This window comes from Cupressus sempervirens, chromosome 7, assembly GCF_028749045.1.
Source record: "Cupressus sempervirens isolate cs-2001-9-10 chromosome 7, ASM2874904v1, whole genome shotgun sequence".
NCBI classification, from domain to species: domain Eukaryota; kingdom Viridiplantae; phylum Streptophyta; class Pinopsida; order Cupressales; family Cupressaceae; genus Cupressus; species Cupressus sempervirens.
Window position 1 is genome coordinate 165685490 of NC_143124.1, and position 16795 is coordinate 165702284.

Below are 16795 nucleotides of genomic sequence, written 5' to 3' on the forward strand. Positions count from 1 at the left end.
TGAGAGAAAGAAGGATATAGAAGGAATGAATTCATGGATCTGCTCTACAAACACCATGTGTTCACTTGGAAAACTTCCCCAAGAAGTTAAAAATATCTCTCTAATCTCTTCCCACAACTGGTAAATCAAATCCTCACTCTGCCTCCCAAAAGCATAAAATATCTCGGATATTTGATGGAACAATAACTGCTTGCAAAAGACAAAAAATCTCTTTAAAGTTCCATCAAAAAGGATGCAAGTTGTGAAATACTAGAGGCAAAATACATCAATATACACCAAATCTCGAACATACTGAGCCTTCCAAACACATCAAGTGAATCATAACTGAATTTTGTAACTGAACTAATGAAATCATTACTTGCAACTAAGCACCCTATTGAAAACACAAAACCCCCTGTAATAGCTATCCCTTAATACCTATGTAAAAACTAGCTCCAAAAATGGATAGCTCATCTCTTGCCAATTCCAATGATATATTGGAGTCCATATTTTTGGCAAAAAAATGCCCCCTAGTAGTTGTTCAAAGTTTCAAGAACCAGGCTATGAACATAATTCAAAATGAAAAATTTAAATGTCCATATAGTCAAAACTATATAAAATCATTAAAACTTATTCAAATTTTCTCATATTTTGAAATTCTATGTGTTTAATATCTTTGATATTTTAATTTTTAAAATTATTTTCATTCCCCAATCTACATGTGCCACTTGTCCACTTCCAATTTGCCACCTCCATCCAAGTGCGCCCCACATGACATTATTCATTTGAATAATTTGAAATACTTGAAATACCTCCCACTCTCGCAATGTTTTTAATTTCTCGGGAGGTCGCCATGTTGCTACAGGTGAAATTTTCACATTTTTCAGTGGTGACATAGCAACCACGGGAATCTTCAAAGAAATCTAGCACCTTAATATCTCTGCAAGTCAAAACCCATTAGACTTCGCTTCCACCGGATTGGATGGGCTCCACCATACAAGCAACCTTTCAAAAGGTGTTGTCTTAAGGACAACTAGTCTATTGCATGCTCTTGTATTTAAACATTATAAACTTTCCCAGCATGGGAAATATGGGAGTAAAGGTTCAAAAGAAACTCCTCTTCTCTCTGCAAAAATTTAGACACCCCCAATGTGATTCTCCTCCCTTATACTTCTTCCAATGGCGTCTCCTTATGGATCTGGTGTTAGTTCCCTCTATTCTATATTATCTCTTAGTATCTTAATCTCTTCAGGTGTCTTTTTCACAAATTCATGGAAGATGATGTCTCCTAAACATAAGCCTTCGTCCACCTTCACAAGTTACAATGTCATCTGAGCTCCAATTTCCTAGAGCTTCACAAAACTTTGAGAGGATGCTCAATTTACTCTACCATAATCATTTGCAAGTTCAACTCTTGTTGCTTCATCTTCCACCTCACTTTCTGATTCATGTCACTCATGTCATTAAGTTTCGTTAAATCTGGAATATGATGGTCTGCACAAACTTTCCAATTCTACAAGAAACACCAACTGGTTGTAAAGTTATCGTATAATGTCGAAAGTCAATCAGCTTGCTCTATTTATTGTAGCTAAGTAATACTACTCTTTGACAAATTAGGTTCTTCACCAACTTCCTGGTGATACCACTCTTAATCATCTATGTCCTTATTATCATTTTCTTCACCCTCACCCTCACCCTCCTCAAATTCCATGGGAGCTTGAATTACCCTATTTGACTTTTGCTTCAATCCTTGCTTGGCAAGTTCTTTCTTATGAACATTTGCTTCTTGCTCAGCTTTCCTTTGTTTCTGCACTGAGAAAATGAAATCGTCGTTGCTATAAGCACCATTTTGTAGTGTGTTGAATTAGGTGGATTAGGGACTTTTAACATAGGCAAACTCCTAGGTTGGATGTGTGAGAAGTCACAAGTCAAAAATGAATGCAATGGATTTGAAATCAATTTTTTAAAACTCCCTCCACCGATGTGTGTTGTGATTTCTTTGCCAACAACTGAAGCAACATTCATTGGAGACATATTCATTCCCCTTATCAATGATTTTCACCAAAGTTAAATACCTCTAGTATTTGCATCCTCTTTTAGATTGCTTACAAAGAAACGTAAGGAAATAAAGGATGGTTTCAACAATTATCCATAGTATCGGTCAAGAGGAGATATTTTTTGGATGTAACTATGATATCATTTCAAATACAGAGTATGATTCAACCTTTGAAGATTGCCCAATTGCCTAATTTCTTTTATAGAGATTTATCTCCTTGATTGTCCAATTTAGGATAACGTTAAATTACAAGTTCCCTCAAAGAAGACAAATCTCTGAGAGAAGTCAACAAGCTAGTCAACAACCCATTTCCTATCCTCATATTTGTCAGTTGGTTGAGTTGACCGATGTTATTTGGTAGCTCCGTTAAACTGTTGAACTCCATATCAAGCTCTCTCAAGTACACATTATTTCCAATGTGACGAGGCAACTCTCCCAAGTTTGTACACCACCCAAACCCAAAAACATATTCAATCCCCATCATCTTAGCAATCTGATGCTGACTGGATTAATTTTCAGTCTGACTCAAAAAAATTCATTTTCAAACAATTGAAATTCCAAACTGATCCATAGAACTTCTGATACTGACTGGAATTAATTTCGAGCACTAATTGATCATTTGAAACTCATTTCACATCTTATCCACGAATTATCAATTTTGCGTCAGGAGGTCCTTTGATTGACTTTAAAAACTGACAAAAATAATTGATCGGGCTCTAAAATCAAACATAATGATTCTGTGTTCCACATTCTTACACCCTGCCAATTCTCGTCTCATGAAAAAATCTCAGTCAAAAGATATTGACTATCAAAGTTACCCTCTCAGAACTAACTGCAAGAAAACATGTTAGAAAATAGTAAATCATATTCTATTGTGGCTTCAAAAATTGGGTAGACAAATACTTGGAGAGACAAAAATTGGGGCATTGGTTCATTGTTAGGGCTCATGAGGATCAACTAGGTGCACTTGGTGAAAGGTCAAAGTAGGCTACTCAGATTTGCAGGACTAGAAACACTGGCAGAAAAGCAGTTTTTGCAAACAGAATGGACCTGGAAAAGTGTGCAGACGGATTCGTCAAGATTTAAAAATTGGCACACTTAAAGTATTTTTAGACTAGAATGCAAAGGTACAATCCATTCAATCTCACCTATCACGCATTCAAAGATAATTTGCATTTACCAACACTAGTAAAACATCATAAATTGCATTTGGAATCACGTTCGAAAACTGATTGAATGGATTCCTCATAAGCTCAAAAATTGAAACATAGAAAGTCTCTGACCTCTAGAATGTGACACAAAAGGAATTTTCTCATTTCAGTCAATTGGGTCAAAGTTATAACAAGTCAAACAGGACCTCCCAAAATTATGAATAATTTGCATCAGCATGACAACAATAAATTATCAACTTTGAGGGATTCAAAACCTAGTCAAAACATATCAAAATGACTCAAAATCTGAAACATAGGTTCTCTGGTATGGACACTAAACATTTCCAAAGTAGTGAATCATGAAACATAACTGGGTGCAAGATATTCAAATGCAAACACGGCCTCCTGTCGTTGTTTGACATAGGCAAAAATGCATATTTAGACATTGCTCAAAGCAGAACTTCACCAAATGACTTGGAATGGCAATTTATCATCATGGGACACATGGATATATTGAATGCAAGGTGTTAGAAACATTAAACACCTCTTAGGCCTCAAAAAGATAGTTGGGTACATATGCATCAAAAAGCGCTTATAGGGCTTGATTTTTAGGATGGTACTCAAAATCAGGGCTTCAATTTTGAGTCCCAACAATGGCTCTATCTAGGGATGCATGTCCCTTGCGAACATGGCAAGGATTCAGATATTTGGAAGAAGCAAACCACACACCTGATAGCCAAAAACTTCTCTCGAACAACTTTATTAAAAGCAAAACAACTACTCCTAAATTGTACAATCAATGGCCCCGGGCCACCAAACTTCAACAAAAAATTTTACCTCTATCATAAATCTAATTTTTATCTAAAATTTCATGAGGTAAGTTGGAAATATCATCTCTATCAGTTTCACCAATCAGATTAGCATTATGAATCAACTCACTTGCCAAAACTGAATCTACATCTTCACTTTCATAATGCATATAAAAACTAGATTCATTCTCTACAACTTCTTCATTATGAAAGTTCTGATCAACATGCTCAAAAATATCATACTCAAACTGAAACTTCTTTTCATCAAATGAATCACGCATGCTATCACTCTTCAATATGAAAGCTTCATACTCAACTTGGGGAAAAAGATCACACATACCTTAAAATTGTGTGTCCTTATGTATAACCAGATGGTATTCGAATGAGCAATTAGATTTATACTCACAAATGTCATCAACATCAGAATCTAAAACAAATCTGGTGTCCTCCAATGATTAGTTATCACATTAGAGTATTCATCATAAAACTTATTACAAGGTGCATGTTGATTTTCAATAACAACTTCGTCAAACAACTTGTTATCAACATCATGAGATGCAACATCATCATTTGCACTGTCACATTCGGAAGAAGATAAATTTGATCTCTTACAACAGTAGGATAATGTATCATCATTAAACTTGTCCTCAACTAAATCTGAACATTCCATGTATTTTTCAAAAAGCAAGTTGATAATTCCATGCAAAGCTCCTTTGTAGACATTATGACAAGTGATGCGCTGATCAACATCGAATTCTTCACCATATAATGGATTCGTGAAAACTTTGAAATCATTTCTAACATCATTGTCATGAACACTTTCACCATATGAACAAGAGAAATCAAAATCATCACATGAGGACACACAATCCTCTCCATCAATGAAGCATGTAGAATATAGATCAATATTACTTGCATTGTCTTCATTAAGGTGATTCAAATGTCTTGCAAACCAATCATCTTTTAGCTTATCAATAGGTGTTGATGCATTAACCTCAAAATTATTTGCATATTGTTGATTACTACTACATGCAACCTTATGACATTCATCCACACAACTAAGTAATTCATCATTATAAATGATCTTTTTGTCTTCATATTGTGTAGACGGCTCTTCTTCACAACTTTTAACCTCAAGCTGATTTGTATAATCATGAAATGGAACTTCACTTTCAGATTTAGAGAAAGAACTCATACCTTTACTTGCATAAGAGTACTTACTTCCATCATTGTTTTCTTCTTCCCAATTTGCATCGGATTCGTATGGAAATGAACATATACTATCATTGTCCTCTTCTTGACTCGAGTAACAACTCTCATCATTGTCTTCACATGATGCTTTTTCATAATATATTGGATTAGCAACTTTTCCTTCATCACTTAAAAATTTACTTTTAGCCTTTTCATGCTCATACTAAAATAAACATCTCGCAACTCCATGATTTATAACATTCTCAACATAATGCAATTTATCAATAGGAGAAGGAATGACTAAATTTATATCTTGTATGTATAACTCATCAAGTGAATCAACTCTGTCATCTACTGCTATAATACTAGAAACATGTGCATTCAATTCATCAAGAATAGACTCAACTACTTTTTGCAACAAAGAGACTTCATGTTCACGTATTTTTAATTCTGAATCTTCAACAAAAGTGTTTACAATAGTAGAGGTACATACTTGCTGATCTAAAATCAAACAATCTTATGACATTGATTTGTCCTTTGAACCTCATATTGCCAGCAAACACTTCTAGGGAAATGGCTACTAGTTAGTCTGTACTTTATGTTATTTTCAATCTCTATTGCTATCATGAATGCCTAATGCAAAGTCTTAGGTTTTTTATCTCTTAATAGATAACTCATCTTTTTATCAAATGCGCCAAGATAAACCACTAAACACACTTGATCATCCAGCTTACAATTTTTAGGAATCTCATTCAAAAAAATTGCCAATCTGATATTAAATTTAGGAACTAATTCATCATTCCTGATTTCTTCAAGAATTTTTTAAAAGAGTCAGAGATGCTTACTCTTTCCCCGAACTACTTCATGAAGGCTGAATGTAATTCGTCCCAAGATGAAATAGAACATGTCGACAGAAAGGAAAACCAATCTATAGCATCATCTTCTAAAGTTTGAACAAATAATTTCATGTGCACATCCTCATGAGCAATCTAGTAGTCACCCATCAAACCATAGATACCATCAAAGCATAATGGCATGTATCTCTTGGTAGAAAAAGATCTACAAACATCACTAACCAACTACATACTTCATGAAAGGAGACTTGCCATTCTTCAAAGCCTTGACACTCATCAACAATAATTCTAATTTGTAATTTGTAGCAAGCTTATAACCTTCTACCAAATGAATCTCTTCAAGAACTTCACAAAACTTTATACAAGCAGCTAAAACTTATTATAATAAAGTATATAAAACTTATCACACTATTCTTCTCCTCCTAGTGCTGAAAATCACTAGATGGAGAACACATATGTAAACCACTTTCTTTCATGACAAGAACAAAATCATGAGAAATAAAATACCTCAAGTGCTAATGTTGAAACCATTGATCTACTGGTTTGGCACTGGTGCTGACATAAACTTCCTCACAGCACATATGAAATCATTATAGAGTTGCCACCTCCTTGAAGAGGAAAATTAAATCACAGCAGTGATTTATTCTTGAAATAATTCTACTTACAACAGATACACACAACACCATAAATCTAAAACACACCTCTCTTTCCCAACAAACTAGATCTGCCCACAAATACTGAAAGCCTCTGATATTGAAATAAACCATGCACTGGCACAAAGATTTAGACTAGAGTCGCCACTCACACTTAGTGAGAAAAGATTTGAAACAATTTACCACTTGTAAATTCTGAACCAAACTTTCAATATAGGAGAAACTTTTAGATCAACAACACCTTGAAAAGAGAATACACTTCATAAATCAATTACTGACTCAACTTTCTCAACAGCACTCGCAAAAACTGAACTAGTTGAAGATATAACAGTCATAGAACACAATTTATATCCAATTCTCACAGCATACTATTGTCCATGAATAAAGCTTAACTAAGGTACATGACATTTGAGTAAGAAAACTAGAAGACACATCAAAAAACTCGCTATTGCAACTTTTTTCATGCACTTCTACTATATTGAATCTCTTTTTCTCAAATTCTCAAGGTTTGTCTACCATTCAAATTCAATACATCCCCAGTAGAGTCGCCATTTTGTTGATGTTTTGAAAAACTATAGTTCCAAATTACCCCGATGAGAATGAGATACATCTAGGGGCAGCTTCTTCCCATTTTCAACATACCCTTTCAAACACCAAGCCAACTATAAGGCTAGATCCTTCTTCTACTTCAAGCTCTGCAAAACCTAAGAGGATGTACCTCAGATTCACTTATATGGTACTAGTGCTTAAACATACACTTGAATCTTGATAAAGCATATAAAAACCCTAAATCTTCTAATACTATGCAAATATCTCAAACATGGAATAGCTAATAACATGACCAAAGAACTTGATAAGCTAAGTGAGGGCATCACATTTCAGTTCTTCAACATGAAAGGGAAAATACTTGATTAATGATGTTGATTTTCAGCAAGACATGACATGAACAATAACACTCTGATCCTTCAAAATGATCAGTGCCTTATCTATTGGGTAGTCATACAAAACCCTTAGCACACATCCCTGAAAGTCATTAACATATCCCATACATCAGGACTTCCTAATCTATCTATTCACCTTGTGAACTAGACATCTGCATCTTTCTAAACCTCATACTCAACCTATCCCTTCATGAGATCTGCAATCCTATGATGATAAATCAAGCATTTACATAACTCCTTGAGTCATAAGCAAAATAGATCAACATATACAACCAACATATTACAACTGAGTTTCATACTCTTTGTTTACAAAACACAAAAGACCACAAACAACATGAATGGGAGACAAGATATCATAATAAAGACTAACTTGTTGTTGCATTTTCATTCATTTCTTTGGAATAAATACAATAAGATGCATGAAATTGAAATGCAAAACTACCTAATAGATCAAAACTATCTGTATTCTCATTTCTTGTTGTTCATTACAAGAGAAATTGCTGAAAAAAAATGGTATCACGGTCATGAAAACATATCAAGAACTAGAACCCTGGTCTCACAGTCAAAAATTGCTAACTCTTACAATGAATGAGAGAAAGAAGGATACAGAAGGAATGAATTCCTGGACCTACTCTACAACTGCCATGTGTCCACTTGAAAAACTTCCCCAAGAAGTTAAACACATCTCTCTAATATCTCCCCACAACTGGTAAATCAAATCCTCACTCACTTTGCCTCCCAAAAGCATAAAATATCTCAGATATTTGATGGAACAATAACTGCTTGCAAAAGACAAAAATCTCTAAAAAGTTCCATCAAAAAACATTCAAATTGTGAAATACTATAGGCAAAATACATCAATATACACCAAATCTCGAATATACTGAGCCTTGCAAACATATGAAGTGTATCATAACTGAATTTTTAACTACATTGATGAAATCATTGCCTACAACTAAGCATCCTACTGAAAATACAAAGCCCACTTGTAACAGTTATCCCTTAATACATGTGTAAAAACTAGCTCCAAAAATGGACAGCATGTCTCTTGCCAATTCCAACGGTATATTGGAGTCCATATTTTGGGAAATAACCCCCCCTGGTAGCCATTCAAAGTTTCAGGCATCGAGCTATGAATAGAATTCAAAATGAAAAATTTTAATGTCTATATAGTCAAAACTATATAAAATCAATAAAATTTATTCAAATCTTTTCAACTTTTGAAATTCTATGCGTTGAATATCTCTAATATTTTAATTTTAAAATTTATTTTCATTCCCCAATCTACATGGACCACTTGTCCACTTTCAAATCACCACCTCCATCCAAGTGCGTCCCATATGACATCACTCATTTGAATAATTTGAAATACTTGAAATATCTCTCGCTCCCACAATGTTTTTAATTTCTGGGGAGGTCGCCATGTCGCTACCAGTGAAATTTTGACATTTTTCGATGGCGACATAGCGACCACTGGAATCTTCAAAAGAATTTGGCACCTTAATATCTCCGCAAGTCAAAACTTGTTTGACTTCACTTCCACCTGACTAGGCAGGCTCCACCATACGAGTTGCCTTTCAAAAGGTGTTGTCTTAAGGACAACTAGTCTATTGCATGCTCTTGTATTTAAACATTATAAACTTTCCCAGTGCGGGTCATGTGGGAGTAAAGGTTCAAAAGAAACTCCTCTTCTCTTTGCAAAAATTTAGACACCCCCAACCTGATTCTCCTCCTTTATACTTCTTTCAATGGCATCTTCTTATGGATCTAGTGCCATTCCATCTGTTCTATACTATCTCTTAGCATCTTAATCTCTTCAGGTGTCTTTTTCACAAATTCATGGAAGATGATGCCTCCTAAACATAAACCTTCTTCCACCTTCGCAAGTTTCAATGTCATTCGATCTCCAATTTCTTGGAGCTTCACAGAACTTTGAGAGGATGCTCGATTTACTTGACCACAATCATTTGCAAGTCCAACTCTTGCTGCTTCATCTTCCACCTCAGTTTCTAATCCATAGTTTGGCATGGGTAATAAATTCACTCATGTCATTGAGATTCCTTAAATTTGGAATCTGACAATTCTGCACAAACTTTCTAATCCTACGAGAAACACCAACAGGTTGTAAAGTTACCGCATAATGTCAAAAGTCAATTAGCTTGGTCTCTTTATTGTAACTAAGTAATACTATTCTTTCACAAATCAAGTTCTTCACCAACTTCTCGGCGATACCACTCTTAATCATCTATGTCCTTATTATCATTTTCTTCACCCTTGCCCTCACCCTCCTTAAATTCCATGGGAGCTTGACTTGCCCTATTTGAGTTTTGCTTCAATGCTTGCTTGGCAAGTTCTTTCCGATGAACATTTGCTTCTTGCTTAGCTTTCCTCTGTTTCCGCACTAAGAAAATGATTTTTTTGCTGCTGTGAGCACCATTTTGTCGTGTGTTGAATTAGGTGGATTAGGGACTTTTAAAATAGGCAGATTGCCAGGTTGGATGTGTGACAAGTCACAAGTCAAAAATGAATGCAATGGATTTGAAATCAATTTTTTAAAACTCCCTCCACTGATATGTGTTCTGATTCCTTTGCCAACAAATGAAGCACCATTTGTTAGAGACATATTCATTCCCCTTATCAATGATTTTCATCGAAGTTAAAATACCTCTAGTATTTGCATCCTCTTTTAGATTACTTACAAAGAAATGTAAGGAAATAAAGGATGGTTTCAACAATTCTCCATAGTATTGGCCGAGAGGAGATATTTTTTGGGTGTAACTATTATATCTTTTCAAATGCAGAGTATGATTCAACCTTTGAAGATTGCCCAATTGCCTAATTTCTTTTGTAGAGATTTATATCCTTGATTGTCCAATTTAGAATAATGTTAAAGTACAATTTCCCTTAAAGAAGACAAACCTCCGAGAGAAGTCAGAAAGCTAGTCAACAACACATTTTCTATCCTCATATTTATCAGCTGACTGAGTTGACCGATGCTATCTGGTAGCTCCTTTAAACTATTGAACTCCATATCAAGCTCTCTCAAGTACACACTATTTTTTATGTAACGAGGAAACTCTCCCTAGTTTGTACACCAACCGAACCCAAAAACATATTCAATCCCCATCATCTTAGAAATCTGATGCAGATTAGTCAAGCCCCCAAAGTGTGTTTGACTAAAAAAATTATTTTCAAAAAACTAAAATGCCAAACTGATCCATAGAAATTCTGATACTAACTGGAACTAATTTTGAGCACTAATTGATCATTTAAAACTCATTTAACATCTTATCCACAAACTATCAACTGATAAAAACAATTGACCGAGCAATGAAATCAAGCATACTAATTCTCTGTTTTGCATTCTTGCACCCTGCCAAATCTCATCTCATGATGAATTCTCAATCAAAAGATATTGACTATCAAAGTTGCCCTCTCAAAACTGCTTGCAAGAAAACATGTTAGAAAATAATAAATCACATTTTGTTTTGGTTTCGAAAACTAGGTAGACAGATACTTGGGGAGACAAAAATTGGGGTTCACTGTCCTGAGGACAATATGAATCTACAATTAGGGCTCATGAGGAATAACTGGGTGCATTTGGCAAACGCTCAGAGTAGGCTACTCAAATTTGCAGGACTGGAAACACTGGCAGAAAAGTTGTTTTGAAAATGGAATGGACATAGGAAAGTGTGCAAATGGATTCGTCAAGATTTGAAAATTGGCACACTTAAAGCATTTTCAGAGTGGAATGTGATGATACAATCCATTCGATCTCACCTATCATCAATTCAAAGCTATGACATCATGAACAGGGGTACCGAAAAATTTGTATTTACTGACACCAGTAAAACATCATAAATTGCATTTGAAATCACATTCAAAAACTAATCGAACGAATTCATCATAAGCTCAAAAATTGAAACATTGAAAGTCTCTGACCTCTAGAATGCGACATAAAAGAAATTTTCTCATTTCGGTAAACTAGGTCAAAGTTATAACAAGTCAAACAGAGCCTCCTAGAATTTTAAATAATTTACATCAGCATGACAAGAATAAATAATCAACTTTGAGGGATTCAAAACCTAGTCAAAACATATTGAAACAACTTGAAATCTAAAACATAGGTTCTATAGTATGGACACTAAACACTCCCAAAGCAAGGAGTCATGAAACATAACTATGCTCAAGATATTCAGATGCAAACACGGCCTCCTATCATTGTTTGACACTTGGGCAAAAATGTAGATTTGGACATTGCTCAAAACAAAACTTAACCAAATGACTTGGAATGGAAATTTATCATCATAGGACACATGGATATACTAAATGCAAGGTGTTAGAAACATTAAACACCTCTTAGGTCTCAAACAGACAGGGTACATATGCATCAAAAAGTGCTTATAGGGCTTGATTTTTAGGATGGAACTCAAAATCAGGGCTTCAATTTTGAGTCCCAACATAGTTAATGTATATATGTCCTAACTCACTCCTTATATATTTATGTTTAAAATCTTGTGACAATAATCAATGGGTCTAAATAGACTAGTCAAGTTAATGTTGAAACTCGGAGTTTAGCCTTCTATTTTCAAAAGCTAGATAAACTTGGTTGCATCTACTGAAATGTATTAAGATAAACTTATAGATTCTTCATCCTATAAGGGGACCCTTTATTAAAATGTAAAATTGGTTGAGTGTATAACTTTAGTGAAGAGTTGAGTGTAAGGAGCTACTACCCTAAACCTTTGCTACAAATTCTTGGGAGCCAAGGGAACCCAAACCTATCCTACATTTTTTGGAGACATGGGAGAAGTTACTACCGGCTTCAGTACTTCATAACATTTTGGATCATATAGTGATGCCCAAATTAACAACAGCAATAGATACTTTGGATCCTCACAAGGAGAGTGTGCTAATACATGCATAGTTACATCCTTGGGTTCCATTGTTGGGACGCACACATGATGGTCTTCATGTTTATGGCTTTGGAACTCTTGGTATCTATCTAGATTCTATAAAACAAGTGCTTGCATAATCTGGAGATAGATGGGTGATTGCATCATTGGAGCAGCTAGTAGAGATGCATTGTAATCGAATTGGAGGAAATCATTGATAAACCAAACATATGATGAAGATGAAACTTGAATGCTAAAATGCAGAAATGAAAGCTATTGAGGATCAAACACCTATGCCAGAGTTACAACACAATGTGAAGTTGATTTAAGATATAAACCAAAAAAAAAAAGGATATAAATCATTCCCCATTTGTTTTGATTGTGGAGAGTTGTGCGCGAAAGAGGGTGGAGAGCTCTAAATGTTGGTGGAGAGCTCTGAGCTTAAAGCGTTGGTCAAGATTTCATTTTTGTTCCCTTATGATTGTTGCATTTCGTTTTCGTGCCCTTGTTATTGCTGCATTTCATTGTCATGCCCTTGTGATCTCTACATTTCGTTGTCGTTCCCATGTGATCTTCGTGCCCTTTCTCTGCAATTTCATTGTTGTGTTGTGCCTTTGTGATCTCTCTGCCCTTTGCACTACAACATTTGGGATCAAATTACAATGACGGTGTAATTTGTAGTGATTTTCATGTTTGTTTTTTGTAATTTGTGGTGTAATTCAGGCCCAAATGTAGTAGTGTTTGCTCTATGATTTTCTTCAAGGAGAGAAGAGGTGCCTATGTAAATGTTTTTTTTCTTTTCCTTCTAAACATGTATCTCTTTATATTTTTCCCAACAGGTGATTAGAGAAGCTTCTCTTTATGTATATATACATACATATACACATGTGTGTGTCTATGTATGTATATATAAATATATATACATATACATACGTATATATATATATACATATATACATACATATACGAAGATCACAAGGGCACGGTAACAAGATGCAAAGATCACAAGGGCATGGCAACGAAATTCAGAGATGCAGAGAAGCATATATACATGTACACATACATACATATATACATACATACATACCTTGAAAAATGTATTTGATCTTTACTCAATGACCAAGAGATAATTAAGTCGAGAGGCTTTCTACAGTTGAAGCGTTCATCAATGTAAACTTTTTAGCATTTTGAAAAAAAGATGACAGTCATTTCAGTGTCATGTATATTAAGATGGTAGATAAATCATATTAATAATACTAAACATTAACATAATTCGATTTAATTAAATTTGTAACTGAAACAAGAACTAGCCATTTTTATCATTGTTGTTGATTATTATTGTGTTCCTATTACAAAAAGGTGATCCAAACAATCATATTGAATATTTAAAATATTTCATAATAAAGTTGTTATCAGAAAGAAAGAATCATAGTTGAAATATATTTAATAATAATACACTTGTCATAATACAGCTCTTATTCTATAGTATTTCTAGAGGAAAAATAAACAAAGGAAGCTTTATTGAATTCACCATTATTGATTTTTGACATTTACATGGACGGTTACAAGCTAGGTAGTTGGGTGTGAAAGGAATTGAAGCACCTCCACAATGGTAATTGAAGGGACAAATGCATAAAGATTCAACTGCTTGCTTGACTTTTTTTATTGTATATTTTGAGCAAAATTTTGAAGCACAAATGCAGGCATGGTAATGAAATCACATACCATAAATCTTGACCAGGCTTGCTATTTAATTTATTTCTTAATTTAAATCCTCCATGCATAGGACAATCCCTCTCAAAAAGGTAACGATTGCCTTCGCAATATTTAACTTAAGTTGAAGATTTGCTTCGATTTTGTGCCAAATATGAGTATTTTTGAGTTTAGACTGTTTGCAGAAAGCATATTAGTTTTTAATCACATTGCTTTGAGAGACAAAAACTTCATTTGCATGATGATAGTGAAGGATTTTTAAAGCATATTGCCATTAATTTTGGTTCTATAGTTTATTTTGTGCATCTAGCTCTCTCTCTTTGTCCCTTCTGATTTACTTTTGATTGAAATATGAATGCACTCTTTCTTCCCAAATACAATTTCCTAACATTGTGTAAAAATCAACATTATTTCACTTTTTTTAATCTAAATTTGTAAATCAACATTTTTTATCAATGGAAAAGTCATATCCTAAGATTACTTTATTCATTCATATGTATGTAATATTTAAAGAATGCGAATATGAATAGATTTTTGCATACTTAGTTTGGTATGAATAGTTTTGATTGGATGCAAGGATAACTGCTTGTGTGGATTCAAGACAGGAATGATTAATTATATTTAGCACAAGTACTATGCAAGTGTGTATGTATGCATGTAAAGCAGTTCACATAGTGAACTGATGTACATACATGCATGCACATGTGCATACAATTATCATAATCAATTATCCTTGAATCTGAACAAAGCAATAATATATGAACAAGAGATACATATTTAGAAGGGTGAAAAAAGAACATTATCATAGGTGCCTCTTCTCTCCTTGAAGAAAATCGCAGAGCAAGGGCACGGAGATCACAAGAGTACAGCACGGCAATGAAATGCAGCGGTCATAAGGGAACGGCAATAAAATCTTAATCTCTGCTTATCTACACCAATGTTTAGAGCTCTCCACCCTCTTTCACGCGTAGCTCTCCACAATTAATCAAAACAAATGGGGAATGATTAATGTCGTATTTTCTTTTCTTCTTTTTTTATGATCCATAATCCACAATCCACAAGATAAACTCTCTGTAAATATATACATACATACATAGACACATATACATACATACATACATACATACATACATATATATATGTATGTATGTATGTATATATGTATATATCTATGTATGTATATATGTATGTATGTATGTATGTATGTATGTACATACATACATGAAAACAACATTGTTGAAATGAATGCTGACATGAAAGTTATCAATGATCAAACACCTATGCCAAAGTTGCAAAACAATGTGAAGTTGATTTTAGATAAGGTAGAGGCAGATATTTAGAAGATTGATAATCAAAATTTGAGGCACAAGAGTGAAGGAGCGGCTTTAAAAAGAGGAGGAAGAGCGGCTTTAGAAAGAGGAGGAAGAGCAGCTTTAGAAAGAGATTGCACAACAGACACAACAGTTAGAAACAACTCCTTACACTCAACTCTTCACTGAAGTTATTTTTCAATTCCTTGCATATGCAATTTTATCACCTTGGAAAATTGTATTTGATATTGCTAGTTGGGAACAACTAATTGTTCATTTTATTGTACCTAATCTAATGACAGTTCTACAGGAATTTGTAGTCAACCCAGCTAATCAACAACTAGACCCATTTATCTGAGTTATGCCTAGTTTACTTTCTAAAAATATCTGCTATGATATGTTTTTGTAAAATTTCTCATGAACTCTGCCCTTTTTTCCTAGTCTGCATTATTTTTGTGGAGGATCTTGAGGTAAGTCGCTTAGTACGAGTTGAGTGAGTTTTACTGTTTTATTATTTGGATGCTGGAATATGTATCCAGCTGGATCAATTTTCTTACTGTGCTAAGATGTAATAAGCACCTTATAAAACATCTCTAAAGATACATGTTTAGAAGGAAATATAAAGAGATACCTATTAAGAAGGAAAAAAAAACCAACATTTACACAGCCCTTGAAGAAAATCACAGAGCAAGGGCATGAGGATCACAAAGGTACGGCATGGCAACAAAATTGTACAAGGGCACGGGAATGAACTTGCAAAGCAAGGGCATAGCAACGAAATGCAGAGATCACAGCAATGAAATCGCAAAGCAAGGGCACAGAAACAAAATACAAAGATCACAGCATTGAAATGCACCAATCACATGGGCACAGCAACGTTTAGAGATTTCCACCCTTGTTCGAAGTTCTCTACCCTCTTTCGTGCGTAGCTCTCCACAATCAAAACAAATAGGGAATGATTTATGTCGTGTTTTCTTCTTTTTTTTGGTTATACTCACGCAAGTGTAGCAATTACGACGCCAACATCGGTATTGTGATGACATCAAGGATAATTGCAAAACAAAACATGAAAAACACCACAAATTACACTAGTGTCACAAATTGTCATCGCATTTTGACCCCAAATGTTGCAAGTGTGGCAACTCTGGAAAAAAAAAATCTTTGAAGTCTTGATGTCATGTTTGAAAAACACTATGCACTAACAACCTAAATCTTGGCAAGGGGCACACCTTGAATTGCAAAC

At 34.5% G+C, this 16795-nt stretch overlaps 1 pseudogene; it reads right to left on the reverse strand.

The window, feature by feature from the left end:
• Positions 1-1627: 1627 nt before the first annotated feature.
• On the reverse strand, positions 1628-9879 carry LOC149546037 (peter Pan-like protein pseudogene; annotated as a pseudogene).
• Positions 9880-16795: the final 6916 nt, after the last annotated feature.